Below are 23,224 nucleotides of genomic sequence, written 5' to 3' on the forward strand. Positions count from 1 at the left end.
GCCAGGCTCTGGGGATGTAGCAGTGACAAATATAAACAAGCCCTGCCCTCATGGAGCTTTTGGGTTGTCAGGACAATGAGACAAGCAATTAAAGGACAGTGGATAAAGGAACCTAGAGGGTGTCATGGAGCATAAAGCAAAGGCAGCCAACCCAGACTTGGGGTGAGTGGTCATGGAAGGCTTCCTCGAAGACGTGACATTTAACACTGAGCCTAGAGGAGGCATGGAGTTAGCCAGATAAGACTAGGGTGTGGCAGCATGTGCAAGATTCTGCGATGAGAGAGCATGGCTGATCTGAGGGGCTGCTCTCATCACAAGGTGCTCCCCCAAACCCCACAATCCAGTCATGCTTTGGCCTCTTCTGGTGGGATCTCAGGAAAGAACTTAGAAAATAGTTTGTTCTATAAGAAGATAGAAAAAACAAACCAATAATACAGAGTTGAACTGCTCTAGAATAGACCCAGTTGCAGCAATCTGTTTTCTGCACACCAGCATCACAGGTAAGTGAGATACCATACTTACTCAGGATTGTCAAAACTCAACACTGGGCAGAAATCTGGCATCATCAAAGTGAGAGCCCCAAGGCTTCTTCCCTCAGGCTCTCTCACTTTGCCCTTTCCTTTCCTCCAAGTTCCTGGGAAATCACAAAGGGAACATTTTGCTCCTCTTACCCTTGATGTTTTGATGTCAAAAAGGCTGCCATAGAAATGATACCTCCTACTTGCCTAATGCAACTAAGGAAAACCAGATAGCTCCTGAAGTCAATCTTGCCACCAGGCTCCATGCAGGAAAACAAAACAAAACAAACAAACAAACAAACAAACAAAAACCCTGTGAAAATCCTAGTAGCTTGAGTGTTGCCCAGGGTTCTAGCCACATTTGCATTATGAAAGAGACCATTGTAGGGGATGGTTTAAGAAATGGCAATAAGCACATGGCCATTTTACCAAAACGTACCAAGCCCAGTCCAAAGTAGCTTTCCTTTACATTTTCATATTAGCATACAATTCAAGTCCTGCAAACAACATCTCTGACTGAACACGAAAAGAACAAAACCCTCACTTCTAAAAAGGAGAGCAAGCAGCTATTTTAGAGACAAAGAAAGGATGTCTTTTTAATCTATGACAACACAAATTTGTTTAGATTTTCCCTCCACTAAGTAAGTAAGCAATTAGGTTTTTTCCAATAAAAATATCCCTGTGCATGTGCAAACACCAGAGGCAATCATATAATTACCCTGCCCAATCACATTCAATTGCTGACAGTTGAGTTCCCACTGCTCATTAACTTCAGATCGCAATGAGGTCTTTACGGAAGCCCTTTTCCCGTCTCTTTACAAAGGTTCCTATGATGCCGTGAGCAGCCCTAGCACTACCTCATGCGGGATAATCATCCCAAAATGGCCAGGGCCAAGGCCAGCCTACTCTGACTTCCCTCTGAAAAAATAAAAAGAGAAATTTGAAGAAACACTAGCTTGAACACCCTTGCTTCATTTGGGGATCTCACTTCTAAATATAATAGTAACCTTTCACCCCCACACTTTAAGTGCCATAATTATATAATTAAAACCAATTATGTCATTTAACAGAGAGACTTTTTCAAGATCCACAGCAAGCCAATTACCTCAATCATTGACCTCAGAAGATTTCCCACACTGACCTGCAACAATGAGGATTGGGATAAATTTAGACACTGGCTTCCGAAGGCTGGCATGGACTTGCTGGGTGGGTTGTAGCTGGTCTTCTTCTAGACTCTAGAAGGTGAACTGAATCCATTTGACTCTAACACCACCACCACTACTTGTTTGCACAACCTTTCCAATATTACAAGGTTGATTTTTCACCACCACCCTGATATTAGTATTATTTCCATGTTGTGGATGAGATAAAGGAAGCAAGGAGAGTTATGGAATTATCTCAAGTGATGCAGCTAGTTAATGGCAAAGACAGGTCATTAAAGGCAAGGACCTGAGGCTTCCACCTCTGAATCCAAAGCCTCTTCATAGCAAATAGTGTGTGTGTGTGTGTGTGTGTGTGTGTGTGTGTGTGTGTGTGTTTATTCTCCTGGACATCCATTCCTCCTATTTTGATTATCTTACCCAATTTCCCTTTGACACAACACATCTACCCACATCTGGCTCACATGCATCACACTAGACTCACCCCCAGCTCAGGAGTGTGCTATGACCTTGGCCTCAGACAACTGGCTCCTAGAATTTCCCTAGCCACTTCATTGCTCACGGATGAGCATGTGACCCAATAAAAGCCAATGAGACATACTGAGGCTTTGCTGAGGATCTTGGGAAAGAGATTCTTCCTATCTGGGCTTGCATATGGGAGGAGGAAGCATCCGGCAGTTGAGCAGCCATCTAGCTACTACCGAAGGAGTGAGGAAGAATGGAGCTAAGAGATGTAGAGAGAGAAACTGGGTCCAAGGAAATATCTCTGGAATCCCTTCAGGTTGAGAATAGTGGCATTTAGAACATGGGGTCGTTCAATGGCATATTAGAGAAAATATGGAGAGCGCCACCACCTACAGCTTGGGTAGGCTTGATTACAAGGATGGAATTAATTGACCGTGGCCCTGAGCAGCAGTTCTGCCTCCTGCTCACAACACAGTTAAATGCCTCCTAGTTTTGAGTTATTTAAAGAACATACCATTTTATGGGCAGGAGGAAGCACTTTAATCTGCAAAATGATTTTTATCACAATCTAAACATCCTTGTAACTTTTTGGTCCTCTGCTTTGGTCTGAGTTGTCTCTCCTTGGAGCTGAGACAGCTGTTGGAGCCGAGAAGACCTGCCTTGACCTTGCACTTTGCCCTGCTCAGTGGTACCCTTGTACTTTCCAATTTCTGGATCTGTGTGGGATGTAAGAACTTAGGACACTTGCACTCATGATAATGGAGAATTTTCTTTCTTTCTTTTTTTTCCTTCTCTTTTCCCAGGCCTTGAGGAAAAAGAAAAAAAGAGTGAGAATTCCTTTAATGCAGGATTTTCTACTTTGGCACTGTTGAAATTTGGGGGCAGATAACTCTTTGTTGTTAGGACTGCATTATATGTTATAGGATGTGAAGAATTGTCCTCTGGCCTCTACCCACTAGATGCCAGTAGCACCTCCCTCCCCAAGTTGGGACAACCAGAAATGTCTCTTGACATTGTCAGACATCTAAGGGTATGGGCCAAGATTACCTTCAGCTGAGAACCACTGCTTTAATATATCATTTGAGGTATTTATTGGATTTTCCTCACAGCCTCTTTGAAAACATAATTCCTTGTAGCATTATGATGTCTTCTACTTAAAGTGTGAGGACTCTTTAGAGTCCTAGAACACTCCTAGAACTTTCCAAGAGCCATGTAAACAATCTGCTAGGCAGCACTGACTAAACAAAAAGACCAAAGACAGCAATACCCACTGCTATCAGGGCCATGAAGCCACAGGAGACTCACTGACCCATTAAGGACCAGGGTGGGGAAAACTGTATCAGATAGAAATTATTTTACCTGAAGACAACAAAGAGGAAAAAAACATGGAGGAGAAAATTAGAAATGAAGAACAAGCATCTATACAATGAGTTCCAACATGAGAATTTGGCTTCTCATTTCCACAGGAAGGAAAATGAAATCTTAAGATTGTTACTGGGTTTCCTGGATTCAGGTTCAACCAAAAAGGTTGAGGAGGCTGGGCTGAAACAGAAATTATCCCTCCAACAAAGACCTAACACTCACTCTTCAGAGAAAAAGCCCAAGATGGTGAAGTCTTACTTATTTGGACAAATGTGGTCAAAGCCATTTAAAATAAGAAAAATTGATGGATTCATAGAATTATTTATTTATTTGCTTGTTTATGTATCTATATTTATAATTATTAATTTTTAAGTTTACTTATTTATTTTGAGAGAGAGAGAGAGAGAGCACAATCAGGGGAGGGTCAGAGAGGGGGACAGAGAGAATCCCAAGCAGGCTCTGCAAACTGTGAGATCATGACCTGAGCCAAAACCAAGAGTCAGGCACTCAACCAACCGAGCCATCCAGGCCTCCCCATAGAATATTTTTTAAAGGAAATGCACTTATTTATGTTCCTTGAAATGCCAGCAGTAACTAAGAATAGACTGGCAGAGGTCCTTCCTTCAGGATTAATTTGAATGAGAAGATAGAACTCATTTAATTAGCATATCAATTGTTAAGCCTCAAAGAAGGGCTTTGAATTGGTTTGTGAGCTAAAGGGTTGTGTCTTCACACAGGCAGCTCTAGCTGAGGCCAGCCCAGGATTCCACCATAATGGGGTTCCAATGAGGTTTTGCTTCAAGGCATAGACTTATGTGTACCTTAAAGTACTGACTTCTGTCAGAACCAGGTTGGTTTATGTGTGATGGCTGGCCTTTGTTGGGTGAAAATGTTTGTATTCTAGCAATTTCTCCCACTGGAAGTTTTAATGTCTTGGGAGATACAGAAGTGTATCAAGGGAGTTCAAGTTTATTAGAGCTGTGACACCCCTGCTTCCTCAGTTCCCAGGCAACCTCCCCATCCAGCAATCACCATGTTCCAGCTGCCCCATTCTTCTGGCCCCCCTCATTCTCCAACTGCCCTCACTTCTTTCCTGTACTCAGTGAAATCTGATGGCAAAGGTATGACCACTTCTCAAATGGAGAAAGAGCAAGAATAAAGGAGTCTCCAGGAGCCTTGGCCCTCTTCTCATTGTGCTTTTAGGCTTATTGTTTTTTTGCTTTGATAAAAGAAGTAGAATAAACAATAATAGAAAAATACAAGTATTTGTCTGGAGGTTCTAGCAAAGGTGCACAGAGACTCTTACAAGCTGTATAAAAAACTGTCCTGGGGTGCCTAGGTGTTTTAGTCGGTTAAATGTCCAACTCTTGATTTTGGCTCAGGTCATGATCTCACAGTTTGTGAGTTCAAGCCCTGCAGTTGATTCCACACTGCTGACAGTGTGGAGCCTGCTTGGGATTCTCTCTCTGCCCCTTCCCCACTTGCTGTCTCTAAATACATAAACAAACAAACAAACAAACAAACTGAAAGAAAGAAAGAACGAAAGAATGAAAGAAAAAGAGAGAAAAAGAGAAAGAAAGAAAGAAAGAAAGAAAGAAAGAAAGAAAGAAAGAACTGTCCTTTATAAAATTTAATCATTAAATCTGCAGGAACTAGTCCTCAACTCTTGATATATAAAGAATGAATTTCTCAGGGCATACTCTTCCTGTGTATAAGTATACCCAAGTATACTCAAGTATACCCAACACTCTACATATAACCTAAGACAAGTTCTGCCCTCCCCATGTCCTTCTCAGCATGAAGTATGAAGGAGACAGTCTCACTGGGGTGGCAGGTGTCACCCTCAGAGCCAATGACTGAGCAAGACTTCCAAGAGCAGCAAATCCTTGCTTTAGCCAGGGCTGAAACTTACTCCAAAGGTCAAGAAAAGGATCTTAACGTTGTTCAGAAAACAGGTTAAGGTAGGAATTGACCCTCAGTAGATCTAGACATTTTATGCAAAATTTGGTTTGGGCACTTCCATACTTTATTGAGAGGAGTAGATTTATGGTTTTTATCACATTCTTAAATTAGTCTGAAACTCAGAATGAAAAATTAAACAACAGTTGTTATAAAGCCATCCCTTATTTGTTTAAAAAGTTATCTATGGTATAATTTACATAGCATCCAAGTTCATCCATTTTCAGTGTCAAGTTCAATGATTTTGAGTAAATGTATAGAGTTGGGCAACCATCACCACAAACCAGTTTTAGAACATTTCCATCACCTCAGAGAGATCCTGTGCTTGTTTATGGTGAATTTCCCTTAACGTCTATAACAAAAGTTCTGGAGTTGAAAGAAGGCTCTTCGCTTATCTGCAGAGCTAATCCATTTCTCCCACCTCAGGAGCTCTTCTAAAGAGCTAACTAGTGTAACTAGGTAGGCTGTATTTTTAAGTGTGAATTCTGACAACTCTAATCCAGGACCCAAGCGGAATTAAGCAAGTGAATCAATGTTCATATCTGGAAATAAATGTACTTTTCTGGCACACTATAAATAAACATGCACTATTTTATCAACTTGGAACCATCTTGGTTCAAAGATGGCTAAAACCTAGTCCCAGTTAGAATCCAGGCTGAAAATTAAGGCTACAGAAATACCCTAAAGAATTCAGGACCCAAATGCTATTTCACAAGCAAGCCTGGGACCTTTGGCATTCATATGGTTTATTTGCTACATTTGCCAAGGAAGTTTAAGAAAGTGAATGTAATTGTTAATCTTGTAACTCACAATCACAAATGTGACTAATTATAAGGAAATTATAAGAAAAGCATTCTTAATCCTTTTGAGGGTCACAAACCCCTTTGAGAGAATCTGATAGAAGTTATGGGTCTTCTGCCTAGAAACATATATATATACACAGTCACAACATTTTACAATTGGAGGAGTGGGCAGATTCTGTGATGATGCTCATGGACGTTTCAAAAGTCCATGAATGCCAGAAGAGCATGGGCACGTTAAAGCCATCCTAAAGTGTTAGTTGTGCTTTGATTTTCTTTTCCTCCCACTTGTGCGAGAAGGGGGAAAGTGGGGTGATAACAAATGATCTGGTTAGGGCAACAAGACATGGCTAGGCTGCTCTCAGACAACAGTGGTGAGAATTGTATCAACTCTCTGAACTCCATCAACTCAAGGTTCATTGTCAGTAAGATGGACAGATTGGCCTGACAGTTTTCACGTTATGTTCCACAGATCTGACAGGTATCTGAGAAGGCGCTCTTAGATCCTGGAGTACTGTATAAGATCTCGTTATCTTAAGACATATTTTAAAACCACTGGGCTAGGGGCGTCTGGGTGGCTCAGTCAGTTAAACGTCCGACTTCGATGCAGGTCATGATCTTGAGGTTTGTGAGTTAGAGCCACGCATTGGGCTCTGTGCTGACAGCTCAGAGCCTGGAGCCTGCTTCAGATTCTGTGTCTCCCTCTCTCTCTCTGTCCCTCCCCTGCTCTCTCTCTCTCAAAAATATATAAACATTTAAAAAAACAAAAACAAACAAACAAAAAAACACTGGGCTGCGTGGTCACCAAAGTGACCAAGGTTCTAAGTCATCTGATTATCTGATTCTAGAATCTATAGAGTAGAGGTCAGGAGACAGTTAAGGAAGATCTGGGAATTGTTTCTCTTTGAGTCCCAGGGGAAAAGGCAGTTGGCAGGTTTAAGAGAGAAAGCCATCCCTACCACTCCTCAGTTCTGCAACCTGTTTCTCCTCCTTTGTGCTTCTCTCCCTTCCTTCACATGGAAAATTCAGAAACTGCCCAGTTCTCCTTTGGTAAAATAAAAAAAAAACAATTTTTTTTTCTCAATTACATGAACTTAATTTAATCCATTTTCCTTTGGGTAACGGAGATACCCAACAATCTACTGTATCATTTATAAGGCCACTAACTATAATGGTAGCTCAAATGGAAAAAGGACATGTGTGCCTAGTTCTATGATTTAGAGATAGTAACTTTTCTTGTGCCTTAGAGTACCTACAAAATATTATCACCCCCATTTTTCAGAAGAGAAGATGGAGGGAAAAAAGTTAATTGTGACTTACACAATTCACCAAGCTAGCCAACAATAAAAAAGGATTTCAAGTTCCAACGCCTACACTCGTGGCCACTTTACTATGTTAAAGAAAATTAGATAACCTATGACTTAAAAAAAAAATACAGACTTTACTCATTTATTTTCTCTCAAAAGCACTCTGCCACTTTAAGGAAGCTTACTATCACGCCCAATGATATGAAGCATAAAACTGTTTTGAATGTTTATTTCATCTCTACTGACATCTACCAAGCAGATCTACCATGTGCATATTTATCATCTCAAAGGGAAATACATTATTTAGTTTTGGGGTTTTATCTTCTCCATCCTCTGTCCCTGAAACAGCACAAGAAATGTGTACACTCTGTTCTTATTTGTTGTCATAAGATACTAGCAGCATGCTGGGAAATAATGTTCCACACTTTGTGTTAAGACTTTTCTTTTTTAAACAGAGCTTGTGTAAATCACAGACAAAGTTGACAAATTTCACGGCTTAGTCATGGCTAGCATATCAGATTTCATGGTTTGACAGAGATTAACAAGAAAATCATATTAGAGTTACAACTATTAGTAGATTCTTAGATATTTGGTAAAGACACTCCAAGCTCTCCAAACTGCATTGCCCCCTGCCCGCCACTGCCATTGCCGTCCTGGGGACCCCGGGACGCAGAGCACCCACGACTCCGGGGATCCTTGAGCACTCCGCAGAGTCACCTCCTGGCTACAGCAGGGGTGAGCTGGTGCCTCATGGGCTCCAGGGAAAGGTCTAGCATCATATAATAAAGCAAGGTTTAGCAGTTATGACCCAATAGGGAGAAAAAAACACATGCACTCTACCCTAACATCGCACGCGCTAAGGAGAGGATTCAATGATCATAGTTGTTGAAACTAAGATATTTTAGGTAAAAAATTCAGTTTTCACATCTTTATGAGGAGGCAATTCAGCAGAGGCCTTGTTAAAAGTGGTGGCCTGCAAGCAGAGACTTCAAAAAGCCTGCTGCCTGCAGAGCCATTTGGCCCGAGGGCTCTGCATATCCTCTTTCGGGTAAGAGCTTACTAGCTTGTCAACTCTGCATAAAAGACAGCCAATTTGTCAGCCATTTGCTTTAATTCTCTTTCCTAGTCTTCCTAACGATAAACTCCATACACCTTCTGGTCTTCAATATCATGTATCCGACTGGAGGATGGAAATTCACTGGAGCCTCAGTCCGGTTTCCTTCCCAGGCGATCCTCCTGGGTCTTATAGGATGTCCTTAATCAGAACCACATCACTCGGCTAGAGGAAGTCCTTGCACAGACGCTGGCAAGACACTAGGGCAAATTAGTTTCAGAACACGGAAGGTCAGATTGGGAATAAAAGCTGCAGTCATCTATTGTGTTTTCTTTAGTTGAGAAAATTAAGGCAGGGTGCCTGACTCTTAAGAAACAAAGATCTGGATAAGCAGTAGCCACTTAGGAAAGGAGCTCCTTTGACTGCTGACAACAATAGTCAGTTGTGGGAATGGAAAGTCCTCAAATATTCCAGGTATTCTGAACATGAGCAAGAATTTTCTCACTTTCTCCACATAAGTTTTTATATGTCAACAGCACCCTAGACTGGTAAAATAACAATAGCTAAGTAAGGTATTACAAGTTTGGCCAAAAAATAATTGCCAACTAGGGGTGTGTATGTGTTTGTGTGTGTACACATCTGTACATCTATTACACATATTCTGTGCGTGTTAGAGAAATAAAGCTTACTTTAATAATAATGACAATAATAATAGCCACCATTTATTGTGCTCTTACGTGACAAGCATATGGTAATAGGCACTTTTCATGAATTATTTCATTTACTCTCTCAACAAATTAGCATGGTAGAGATTATCTTTGTCCCTAATTTACAGATTAAGAAAAACAAAAATAGAAACAAAACACTGAGATCAGAAGGGATTCCTGCCACAAGTTTAGTCATAGAGCCCTAAGTTGATCCCATGGGTGCTTGACTCCTGTGTTTTTAACCACCAAGGTGTGCTCAGCCCTGCAAATTCCCCTCACTTCCATGGAGATGAGTGCCCAAGCTGACTCTGAAAACAAAGTACAAATTTCCTGGGAAGCAGGGATGGGGGCAGTATTACTTCACCAGCACACAAGTGTGAGAGTTCTTCCAGAAAGGCTGGGCAGATGGAGGGAGGGGTGCGAGAAGAGGGAGAAGCTGTTGCAGAAATCTAAGACCTACTTCTCCACAATCTTGCCCAGGACCAGCCTGCCTGGGGAGGGGAGGCCCAGAGAACCAGAAGGACCAGGAGGCTTAATGGAAATCTGTCCCTCATCCAATTTCAAACTGGTAGCCTTCCCTCATCATGAATGGGTTTGCCCTGGAGATTTGGGGCAAGAAGCATTTCCAGTGTGCTTCTACCTTAACTAACACCACAGGGGCAGCTAACAATTACAAAAGGAATGAATTTTTTCATCAAACGTCCTTCCATAAAACCATTTCCCAGGAAATGTAACACAGCATGGAGCTAGCCGACTGCAATTTTCCACCAACAATGAGCATCGTGGGGCACAGGTACTATATTTAAACGATTTTCCTCCAGCTTTTTGGCAAGGCTCTCTCTCAAGGAGACTTAGTTGGGCCGAGGTCTCATTCCCCTCCGGCCAGCAGGATTGGAATGTTTAATACGACCCTGTCTCTTCAACACCCATGTGTAAAATGCCAATAAACAAGCCGGCAAAGACCTGCAGGTCTAATTGCCTTTTAACTCCGCCAAGATGATAAACTCCCAGAGCAAGGAAGGAAAGACTCCCAGGGATTTAACAAGTTTATCTGCCTGCCACTTGAACATTTTCTGTCTGCCTACACTTCAGTGAATTCACCAATAAAAGGATAAAAGGCCCCGAACCTCAGACTCCTCAATGGCCAAGAAGCTCCAGATTCAAAACGTATGCCCAGCAAAAATCAGCCAGTTAACTGAATTTTGTTTTATGTGTTTGTAAGATCTGGAGTAAGGAAAGTGGGACCTCTCGCCCATTTCTAGCACTGGTCATTTCCCTAATTTTATTGATCAAGGCCTCCAAATCTTCACCTGCAGCAAAGAAAACTGTCCTCACAGGGAAACTGGGAAAGAGGACTCTTTCAGAAACTTTGTACATTCAAGTTAAGGGACTGTACCCGCAGGGTAAAAGCCAGATGAGCATCATCGTGTCACTTCTACAAGCATGCTTTTCTTCTCTCCCTCCGTGCCCTGACTTTCAAGTTTAGCATTTTAGCTGTTTTTCTTGGTTTGCGCCCTACCACCCAGAGGAAAAGTTCTGAGAACTCTGTACCAATTAGAGTTAAATTGGAAAAGCAAAGTAAAACAAAACCAAAAGACTTGGGTGGGGGGTTGTACAGCAAGGTGGTCCCATTCAAGACATAAAAGTAGGGTGAGGGGCACCTCAGTCAGTGGAGCATGTGACTTGATCTTGGGGTTGTGAGTTTGAGCCCCATGTTGGGTGTAGAGATTACTTAAAAAAAATCTTAAAAAATTAAAAGTAGGGTGAATGGACATTGCCTCTCTAAGAGGTTACTTCACAATATGTATCCATGCAGATGTGGACCTTCCCTTTTAGGAATTTATTAAAAAAAATTATTGGACACATGCATAAAGGTAAAACCCAAAGTGCTACATCATTCTAATAGGAAACATTTAAAAAGCGCTAAGTGTTCATCGTTAAGGACTAGTTAAATAACACAAAATTCTATCATTAAAATGATGCTGTAGGTATATATCCATTAATGTGGAAACGTGTCCGACACACAATGTTAAGTTCAAAAAGCAAGTTATAAAAAAAAATTTACAATATGATTTCTTTCTTCTTTTTTTAAGAGGCTAGATACAGAAAAAAAGACTGGGAAGACACATTATGTCACCAAAATGTTAGTATTTCTGGACGAAGGAATTCTTTTGCAAAGACTTCTGAATTATTTGAAATCTTTAATAATAAAAAGGCATTGCCTTTAAAATCAGTTTTAAAGCACTGAAGCCAAACAATAAAACATCCCACTACCAGCACCACTGGATCAATAGGAAGACAATCACATCTGAAATAACTTACGGGAAGATCCAGCTTTCCCTCCTCAAGGAGATATGAGTAAAGAACATTAAAGGATTTGGTCTTGATTTATCGGCACATATAATTGTTGTTCAAGTGTATTCTCCAACGAGATGAAAATGAATGGCAAACCACAAGTGGGCTCCAACCCCCAGAGGGCCTATTTCCCAGGGGGCCCACGCTTGTCTCGTCAGCGTACAAACACTGAGAGCGCCTCTATTATGCTGACCCGTTCCACTCAATAAAACAAGAGGAGCTCTAGTGTAGGTGCTTGCCAAATGAAAAATCTGAAGCACTATTTTTCTATTAAAATCTCATCCATGTTTTTCCTATTGGAACCTGGAAACTGGACAAATTCTGAAGGAATCCAAAGGAATTTCTTTAGAAAAGAATTCTGTTAACACCAAAAGCTCCCCAAGCACTACACCAAGCAAATGCTAGGTTGCATTATGCTGAAACGTAAAAGCAGGGGTTCAAACCCAAAATGATGTGTCCTTCACACCAGGCTTTGTGTATATCAGAGCTTATGCGTTTGTACACTTATCCTCGTACGTTTCTGCACCTCCCCTCCTTCATAATTTCATAATCAGTTCCAGATTTCCTATTTCTTCCACATTGTAAAGCATGGAATTTTGGATCTGGAAGATGCAAGGTTTAAAGGTATAGAAGTACAGTGGAAAGTATGATAAAAATAAAACTAAAATTGAAGTTTTGTTTCATACCCACTGAGAAGTAAGGAATTGAGTGTATGTCTCAGGGTCCATTTGACCCCTCAGAAACAGAACATGCACATGTGCAAGAATTTCACGTGCAAAATGGACCCTTTGGTTGGGACCCTTTGGATGGAGGAAGCTCTGGGAAGCAAAAAGGGTTTGTCCATGCTATAATACATCAGTGACAGGTAAGACTGCCAAAGCACTGTAATGCCACTCTCGAAATTCAGACCTCTGTCCCTGGCAGCTAAAAGACCAGGTTAATCTAGGATAAACTTCATCTCTGGAGTTCAAAGACAACTGGCCTCTCTATGGGTTTCAATTGGAGGCTTCTTGAAGGATCGTTCTCAAATTCATTAAAGAATTTTCACTGACTTCACAGACTTTGGCATTAAATAGATAACTTGAGCTCTTCATTGCCCAGCAAAATGACTGTTCACCTTTGAAGCTCTGCAAATTGGGATTAAGTTGGCTGTTTACCTTTTACCTCAAAGATGACTCCTCCACTCCATTGATCACTGAGTCCAGGGCAATCACCTGGTTGATCAATGATATCAAATTTATCTCTATAATGTGTCTTTTTAAAAACACACATCCTCTCATGGGATGGTTTTGTTATGATTTTTGCTTCACATGTAATAGGACTGCTTGATATCAATGCTTTCTCTTCATAGAAAACTTCAGGAAATACATTATGTTTTAAAACGCAAGTTTAATTTTCAACTAACTTGAACGATCCGTGGAATTTTTAGATGCATGCATTCATTTTAGAATTCTGCCTTGAATTTCACCTACTCAAATGCCGTAGAGGCCGAGGCATCTCATCAGATCCTGGTGTGCTCTTTGGTGCGGCATTTACTTGCTTTTCACAATGACTCTGCACATTCCAAAGAGGGCTCAGCATAAACACATACACCAACCAGCCTTCAGCTTACACCCTCTAACTCCACCGTCTGCTTCCTGCACACCCCATAATCTAAAACATCTCTTCTTCGCAGGTATATGGTCTTGGATTTGTCACGGTGAACGCGAGACTTTACAAGGCCAATAAAATGACAGCTGCACAGAGGGGACGGGGTGGCTTTTTACCGACTCTGAAACACCACTGCCTTTAACTCCCAGGGATCAGGAACTTGAAAGCAGTCTGATTCACTTAGCTCTGTGTTTGTCATAAAGTTAAGGCTAATCAGATTTCCCCCAACTTGCAGCCCTATCTTAAATCCCCAAGCTTCTCCTATGCAAACTTAACTGATGGAAGATGTGATTATGCCTCCTCAGGTCATAAATTCTAGATATTTATAACATAACTGTTGTCATTTAGGTCAATTAAGATGCTTTTACTGGCTCAGAGCAACTACCTATGGGGCTTGTCCAATACCCTGACAGTGGTTTATGACCCTTAGGGTGATTTTATCTCATAGGGATATGAAAGATGGCTGCATGTGAAAATGGTCAGGAGGCTCTTGAAGAATTTTCCCCATACTGTGATCATGCCGATTTCCACCCTGTTCCTGGAAGCTCAGACCCCTTCCTTATCCATAAAGACCACTCTCTGACTCTAAAACTTCCCCTACAGTTGGCTTCTTTGATCACCTTTTCTCTCCCAAAGACCAGAGAGGGAGATAACACCTCCTGAGACACTCTATGATAAAACTCCCAAGTGGTGGGCTGGCCAAACACCCCTCTGGGAAATGCCAGACTTCCACATACATAAAATGTCCCTGAAGACTAGTGTGTTTGACTTTTCACATGGGGCCAACTGCTCCTTCATGAAAGGCAGGATAGAGTGGCAACAAAGAAAGAATGGAATATATTTGGGGATTTCATGTAGATAGGTTTCAGCTTCTCCCTCTCCACAGTGAAATATCACTCATCTTCCCTTGGGGCTTCTATTTTCAACAAGGCCTCTGGGTACCCACTATATTTCAGGCACTGTGCTAGGTGATGCGGAGATCAAGAAACTCTGAGGCTGGAGACACCAGTACATTAATAATTATAATACAAAGTGTTAACAGGTCATGCACAGCAAATTCTAGGAAGCAGTGAGAAGTGGCATTTCCACTTTTGTAGGGGAGGGAGATGGTCAGGGAAGGTTCCTTGGGGAAAAGAATTCCTTGTCTGAAGCTTAGAAATGTAGGGAGACAGCTAGACCAAATGGGGGAGAAGGAAGAGCCTTACCAGCAAGGAGAGCAGCAGCCAAGACATGGATTTGAGGAGGGCAGAGGATGTGCGAGAACGCCAAGTGGGTCAGCGTTCCAGAGCATCACGTGCCCAATGGGCAGTAGTGAGAGCCGAGACTAGGAGGCATAACCAGGACAAGACACTGTGGGGTTTGTACTAGCATCACATAGGATCACCGTTCTTGTTCAAAGGAGACCTGATAAAATGGCTCCCTTTTCCCAAAACCAGCTAGAAGTAGTTGAGTGAGAATGATTTCTTTTTCTTACCCAAATCTATGTTCTCCTTCAGCATCAACAGCTGCCATTGTAAAATCCCCCAATCTAACTTGACAAAGTTAACTCTTTGAAACTCTAGTCACACCGCTCTTGGTGGAAACCACTTTGCTTTTGATTACCATTCCAACTTCTGTTTGTAGAATCCAGGGAAAACATCCAACATTCTACCTTGTAAACATATACTAAGTGCTGATTCCATTCAAGGCACTGTCTTGGGGATGAGTCAGAGATGTAGTGGGGGAGGTGTTACCCAGTATACAGTATGATTTTGAGGTACACAGTGACACGCCCTGAATCTTAGAATTTAAAGGTCTTTTATTAACGTGATTTTTTCTTGCATTTCTGATGATGATAATTTGGTTGGATTTAGAAAAAAAAAAAAAATCCCCGAAAGCACAACACTTACTAGGCAAAAGGAGAGCACTAAAGTGGAAAACATGTTAGAGCAACAACATTTGCAAGTGTGCTGTATGGGAAAATGCAAGCTACCAGCAATTTCCCAAAATTAGCTACTTAAACGTACTACAGAGATCCAGGGTCAGAAATGACAGTGTCACAAATTTCTCACAACAAAACTGTACTTCATTTTCAAGAGTTTTATGGAAGTTTTTGTTGCTGTTAAAAAGTTAAAATACTCAACTTTGTTTGTTTGTTTACATTCTACCTTGTTCCCAAAAGGATTAAAGCATTTAATGCCAAATAGAAAAGGCTCTTATTACTGGAGAAGGGGAGTGAGGGCTTGAGTTACACCCACCATGCAAAGGTCAGGTTGGCTCCAAGTGGGATTGGAGAGTGCTGATAAAACTCAGAAAACTCTTCTAAAACCTAGCACACAATCTCCAGCTGGTGAGTGACAGGGGAGGGGAGAGGCTGAGAACCCAGTTCTAGAAGGAGTCTGAGAACCATGAGCTGCATAAAATCCCAAACAAAAAGTTCACACTCTGTCATTTGTTCTCTAGGTCTGGAAGTGTATTGACATGTATTTGGCCCATCAGACAGTGTAAGGGGCACAGTGCAGCATGGAGGCCCTGGATTCACTGCCTAGCTTGCATAATGGTTTTAACACCTGAGCGAGTCGCCTAATATCTCAGTCCCTCGGTTTCTTCACCTGAAAATGATGCTACCAGCAGTCTTTACCTCAGAGGACTGTTGTGAAGATTACAAGAATTAATACATGTAAACAGTGCCTGGTGCATATTAAGTGGTCAAAACTGTTAGCTACAATTACTATTGTGTAGTCCTCTGTTAAGCACAGCGAGAACAACAGAAATAAAGACCATTGCTTTGCCATAAGGAACTTCTAGTCTAGCTGGAGACAAGAAGGCCGTAGGGGAAATTACAGTGATAAAAAAAAGGGAATCCTGGGGAAAACTGAGTTAGGACATTCTAAGAGCCTCAGGAGGTCAGGAAAAAGAGAGATAATGACATTTTCAAAAATTTTCAGGAGGCTTAAAGGATTATATCTAGGCTGAATCCAATAGGTAGGATTCAGACAGAAAATAGGGCATTTCAGACAATGGCAAACAATACTCAAGAAGACATGGAAAGAAAAATGAACACTATATATTTTTAGAAGAGGAAAAAATATCTCATTATCTGGGAGTGGTGGAAAATTCATAAAAACTTCCCCAGGGGACCCATTTGGGAGGAATATGAGGACTGAGTAGAGGTAGTTGAACCTAATGTGGTTGGAAACAAGAGGAACTGGCAATCTTTCATCATGGGAGGGGCACAGAGAAAGTGTTTCAGGAAGGTGAACCTGGCTGAGGCACTCAGGTTGGACGGGCTAGGAAAGTTCTGAGTCAGGGAGGCCACCAAGAGGCCACGGGAAGGGTGAGGTCCTGTGGCAGAGGACAGATAAGAAGTGGAGCATGATAGAGGCACTCTGGTCAGTGACTAGGCATCTGGACATGAGGTCTAAATGCCCTGGATACAGAGTCCCATAGGATGGGTTTGAGGCCCAGCTCTGCCACTCAGCAGCCCTGAGCCCAGGGGACAGACTCTTTGTTAAGTTCAGCTTCCTCCCTTGCAAAATAGAAGTACAAATGCTTACTTCCTAAGGATGAAATGTACTTAGCATGACACCTTGCTTATCCTAAAGTGGTTAAAAAAAAAGTAACCATTTATTTGGTGTTGGTATGATAAAGAAGGAATTAAAAACAAGAGGCAAGAAAACAGAGGTTCTACACCCAGTCCCTAAGCCACTGAAGGAGACACAGCCTTGGTTACTTTCTGGCTTGTTCTTCAGGAGACCTCATTAACATTTAACATCATCCATTTAATGCCTCATAGACAAAGAGAAGTGTCAGTATGAATGGAGAGTCGTGTACTCTTTAATAATAAAGATACTACTAAAGTATCCCCTTTATTACATACCTAACTCATTTCCATTTCACCATGGAAACCAAGTCTTCCCAAAAACATGAGGCCAAAGGCAAATGGTGATAACTTTATTTCATTTAAAAGAAATGGTTTAAGATGAAAAAAAAAAGGGGTAAGTACCTTGCACTTTATTTCATAAGAAAAGGGAGGAAAAAAGATGACACATTGTACCAGTGATTACCTGCCCATTTTAAGCCCTGTCAGCAGCACAAAGACTTAAAGCAAAGCTAAATCCAGGCACATTATTCCTTTAAGCCCTTGTGATAACTCAAGGGGACTGAAAGGCAGGTCTGTGTTTCTACAGGAGGCTTGTGGTGGGTTCAGAAACTTTTAAAGAAGTGCCCTATTATCTCAGGTAGGTGTGTTCTGAAGAATTTAAACTGAATGTACTTTTGTTTTAGTTCCCAAGAAATGTTCCTCATCCACCTAACTTTCCCAAAGTCCATCTTGCACAATGCAAATTGCAGAGGTAAGCTGTGCTTGACTTAGTAAGTCTGGAATGAATAGCTAAGGAAGTGGATAACACAAGGAAATTCTTCATCAGCATGCCTTTTTGACCCTTGCAGAACTGTCCTTGATGGCTCCGAGCATGCAAGCATTTACTTCCATATTGGGCTGTGCGATATTTGTAGACAAAGTTTTGAGAAAAGCCACAAAAATCAAAGGACATCAGGCAAAATGACTTGCTGCTGATCACTGCTGATGGTCAGCTCTGGTGGTCACCAGTGTAAGGACTTTAGACCCTTCAAGAAATCAGCAGGAGGCAGATGATGGAGTAATTTCCCCAAGTCTTCTAAAGATATTCACTGAGGAATGGCCCCTCCAATCCATACACCCTCCTAGAGTATAAAATGCCTGAGCAATTATCCTTTCTTCCATCTTTTACACATGTAACTGACTAATATTATGACACAAATGCACTTTTACTACTCAGCTGGCTTTCTTACTGAATACAGCCAAAGCCAGTGATGACTTTGATTACAGAAGAAAATAAATGGCTTCTCACGGTCCTTTGGATAAAGTGGCATTGGAAAAGTAACTTCTACCAGATGCATGGTACAGAAGAATTGCTCCTGCTGACCAAAGACATAAAACCAAAAGAAAAATACTTTTAGCTAGCACAGACGGTCCACAAGCACGCGTAACTTATCTGTGCATAAGAGCACAGTTTATACAGTCTCTTGGACCTGGAGTTCTGTTCAACACATGAGAACCATGTGACCTCTGGGCAAGTAACAACATCTCTGAGTTGCAGTTCCTAGCCTTTAAAAGGAAGTCAATATTGGGGTGTCTGGGTGGCTCAGTCAGTTAAGTGTCCAACTCTTGGTTGGGTCATGATCTCGCGGTTCGTGGGTTTGAGCCCCACTGCTGTGCTGACAGTATAGAGATTGCTTGGGATTTTCTCGCTCTCCCTCTCTCTCTGGCCCTCCCCTGCTCACTCACACATACACACACACACACACACACACACACTCTCTCTCTCTCTCTCTCTCTCTCTCTCTCTCTATCAAAACTAAATAAAATAAACATTAAAACAGGAAGTCCATATCTACCTACCTCATAGGACATTATGCATGTCAAATAGACTAATGCATATAAAGCAGTTAGATTATGCCTGACATGTGAGAATTATTCTATAAATATCAGTTATTGCTACTAATATAAAATCAAGAAAAGCACAACCTCTACCCCCACTGGACAGTGTTATTATTCAGGGCTACGAGTAGATTCTTTTCAGTGGAGAAACTGTCCCTAAATGAGATAGGAACAAATCATAATTTGGCTTCCTCTCCATAATACTGTTGAGTCAACTGCTTCTCCAGCAATTTCCCTTTTCTCTGGGTCTATTTAACAACCATCATTAGTAGAGCAAATCAGACTGGTCATATAAGTGATTTGATATTGTCACTTTATTTATTTATTTATTTATTTATTTATTTAAAATTCTTAAATGTTTATTTATTGTTGAGAGAGAGAGAGAGAGAGAGAGAGAGAGAGAGAGAGAGAGAGAGAGAGAGAATGAGTGGGAGAGGGGCAGAGGGAGAGGGAGAGGGAGACACAGAACCTGAAGCAGGGTCCAGCCTCCGAGCTGTCGGCACAGAGCGCAATGCAGGACTCAAACTCATGATCTGTGAGATCATGACCTGAGCTGAAGTCGGAGGCTTCACGGACTGAGCCACCCAGGAGCCCTGATATTATCACTTTAATACTTGGAAGCTATAAATGTGCAGACAAGATTAGCGGGAGGATGGGTGATTTAGAGTCTGGAGTAATGGGACCATGGAACTACTTAGACCCTTAGAAATCTTTTAGTTTAACTGTTTCAGGGTATAGATAGCAAGAAAGTGTCTTGCCTTGAGCCATAGGACATGGAAGGGACAGAGGAAGGACTAACATTCTCATCCAGGACTTTCTGGCCATTTCCACTTTTAATTCAAGACATTAGCTGTTCCGTGGAGTTTTAGTAGAACATGACTATAAAATTATCTTGACTTGATTTGGTGAGGAGGAAGGAGGTAGGGTCATAGTTTAGCTATGGATTCAGTCCCTTCAATGGTTACTAATATATCCAGGCTTGCTTCTATTTTATTTTGAATCAGTTTGGAAATGTTTATTTTCTTCCAGGAAATTTCTTATTGTACCTGGCTTTTCAAATACATCAGCACTAAATTACTCATAATACCTTTTATGATAATAAAAAAAGTCCCTACTCTGTAGTCATGTCCCTATTTTTCTTCCTAATGGAGCATTTTGTATCTTCTTTTCTTTCTCTCTCTTATTTACCCTGGATTAAGGTTAGACTATAGAAGAGATGTTCAACGCAATTTTCTGCCACAATGGAAATCTTCCATTATGTGCTTTGTACAATATGGAAAGATCTGCACTACCCAATACTGTGGCACTAGCCACTAGCTCAGTGTGGTTATTGAGCCCTTGAAACATGACTAGTGTGACTGAGGAAATGATGTAAAACTTTATTTAATTTTAATTAATTTAAATTTAAATAGTCACATGTGGCTAGTGATTACCATATTAGACTCTCTCTTTCTCTCTGTCTCTCTCTCTGTCTCTCTCTCTTTCTCTCTCTATATATGTATAATCTTTTCAAAGATTTAGCTTTTATTTTTGTGGATCATTTCTTCTTCTTATTGTTGTTGATATTTTCTATTTTATTTACGTATGCCTTTGACTTTTTAAAAAATTTCCTTCCTTTTTACTTATGTTTACTCTGACTTTTTTTTTTTTTAGTCTGACTGTCATCAGCCAAGAAACAGACCTATGCAGGGTTCTACTGAGGCCTGAATTCCTTCTTCTTTGGATTCAAGTCCCAGAGGCTTAGTAGGAAAGGTCTGCACAAAGGTGACTGAAGAGAGAAGATGAAAAGCTGAAGGCCTCCCAGATGAAAGCCAAGCCAGAAACCTGGCTGTTAAGAATATTTTCTCTCCTCCAAAAAATGAATTAGTTGAATCCAATGTGACACTCAAAGGAAAATCAAAATGCTTGAAGAGCAGGTTGTGGACTTGAACTCCCATGTAACTGGATTCCTCCTTGGGACTTATGGCTCTGACACATGATACTCTATAGAGAGGGTCCTGTTAGCCTTACTGAAATCTGGACACCATGGGCCTTTTTTATATGGGGAATTTTAAGATAAACGGAGTTGAGAACTAGGAGCTTAGTTATCCAGGGATTTCTGCCATTTGGGACTATGAACTAGGGGCTGAAGCAGCAGGGGGAAAAAAAAAAAAGCACATGAACTACTGTGAAGGGACAAAAGGGACTCCCTCCTTTTACCTGGAGGGAGTCAGTCTCCAAGCTTGAAGATGAGAACCATCCTCCAAAAACCAAGAAATAATTACACTTCTAGTACCCCAGGCCTTGCTGCCAAAATGCAATATATATCGTGAAGCTTGATGCCAGAAGGGATGCCAGGGCCATGAGGTGATGGGGAGGCCGAGTCTTCCAGAGATGGTCAGAAGCCACTGAGTGATGAACTCTGGAAAGCTAGGCTGCTTTTGCTTTGATGCCTGGGGATAGTAGGAAGGGGAGAAGCTTACCCCAAAGGGGCCATAAAATGCCAGAAATAGAGGGAATGAACCTGAAATGCTGAAACTTATGGTGAACTGGAGAGTACTTCGGGTAAAGTTAGCCCATGATTTTGAGTTTTCCTGTTGATTTTACTAGAGTTGTTCAAGGTTTCTCATAATATTCATTGCTTCTTGCAACTTTGGGATTGTATTCTAAATTTCGAAAGAATCCCAAATGCTTACATTATGTAATTATATGTAGAGAGCTACAGATTAAGGTATTAGCTGTTCCCTGATAATTTATCTATTAAACAATAGTGCCAGGAACTATGCCAGGGGCTGGGCTCACAAATGGTCAACCATACAGATAAAGGTACTTCTCATGGATGAATGGATATTCTACTGAAGACAGGCAGACACTGTCACAAATAATATAATTCACATAGTGGCAGGTGCTCTTGAGAGCACAAAACAGGGGGATGTGACAAGGAGGGCCTGGAGGGGAAAAATACTTTTCCCTGGAGGGAAGAGACTTCCAATGATGTGGCCAGGGAGGGCCTCTTCTGGCTGTAACAGTTAAGTGGAGACCTGCATGATAAAGAGCTAGTCTTACAAAGATGGAGGGGAATGGGTTCCAGACACAGAAGACAACAGGTTCAGAGGTCCTGATGTGGAACTAATCTTGGCGTGTTGGGGAGCAGAAGGAAAATCAGAGTTCCAGGACTGTTGTAAACCAGGGCATGTTGATAAGAAAGGGAGTGAAAGAGGCATACAGGGGCCAGACCAGAGGGGCTCTTGAGAGTCAGAGTAAGGGCTCTGGACTATTTAAGTGTTCATGAAATATGTGAAGGCACTCTCCTAAAGTATATTGTCAGCTAGGGCAGTTTCTATACTTCCATATTGACCCTCAAAGCACAGTAGACCCTAACCTGGGTGATTTTTCCCCAAAGAAAGGGCAGATTAGATGGGTGCTTTTTGCTCAATGAGTTGGGCAAGAAACCAAGGTCTTCCAAGAGCTCTCCATGTGTCTCTGACCATTAAAGACACTACTGTAGGGGCTTCACAGAGTTCGGGGGCCTCCTGGTGGGCACACAATCAGCTTGGGTAGGCCCAAACCTGTTGGCAATCATTCCTGCTTCTGTCTCTGAGTTTTACACAAAGATTTTTTTCCCCTTCTGCCACTGGGAAAAGTACATAAAAATAGGTGTGCCACTTGAAAATTAAACAGAGGGTAAATACGCAGAGCAGCTGGGCTGTGATCTAGATAACACCGGAGAATCTAAGAGTGGGAAGTCACGTAACATAAGAATAAGAAAGAAAGAAAGAATCATGGCAGTAATGATCGGTTTGGAAAAAAAAAAAAAATAGATGGAAAGAATTTGGAAGGTAACAACTTCCAGATGGTCCTGGTGGTGAAGATAGCTATATATAGAGAAAGAGGGGCTAATTAGTTCCTGGGCCGAGGCCCCAGTTTCTGTTAAGTGAGTGATTGTTTCGTGGTGGTTTAGCTCAATGCTAGGGGACACACACCACATTGCGAGTAAATTAAGTATTTGGGTTTTTTTCCAAGCAGTGGGAATTGCCTAACCTTAATACAATTAATTAAGACTCAATGAATGTTTAATTTAGTTCTGGTGCTTGTACCAGGGACACAATGGGCTCTTTGTTTTGGCCAAGACTCCTAAATATTGGAAAAAGGGAGGCAGGCTGAAAGAGAGCAAGGGTTAGTCAATAGCTTTTCCCCAAATGCTCAGATGCACAAGTTGGTTTCCAAATGTAACAGCCAATTCAACGAAACCCAAGAGATTGCCTTAGAAGGAGGCTGTGGACCTTCCAGGAGAAAAGAAAAAATATTGCCTCACGCCTCTGGGTTGGCATCAAAAGTTACAAGTTAGTCTTTCAAACACCCTCTCTAAAACTCTCACTCTGCCAACTAAATGGACCATCTTTATAGTGCATGCTCAACTAAATTCTCACTTGGTTTCTTCCTACTT

General features: G+C 41.5%; 1 protein-coding gene across 7 annotated transcripts in view; it reads right to left on the minus strand.

Moving 5' to 3' along the window:
- The window catches only part of ERC2 (ELKS/RAB6-interacting/CAST family member 2), a 931,006-nt gene that overhangs the window by 100,482 nt on the left and 807,300 nt on the right, over positions 1 to 23,224 (minus strand). The gene's annotated exons all lie outside the window — the stretch shown is intronic.

Source organism: Panthera onca, chromosome A2 (genome assembly GCF_046562875.1).
Source record: "Panthera onca isolate mPanOnc1 chromosome A2, mPanOnc1 haplotype 2, whole genome shotgun sequence".
Classification (NCBI taxonomy): domain Eukaryota; kingdom Metazoa; phylum Chordata; class Mammalia; order Carnivora; family Felidae; genus Panthera; species Panthera onca.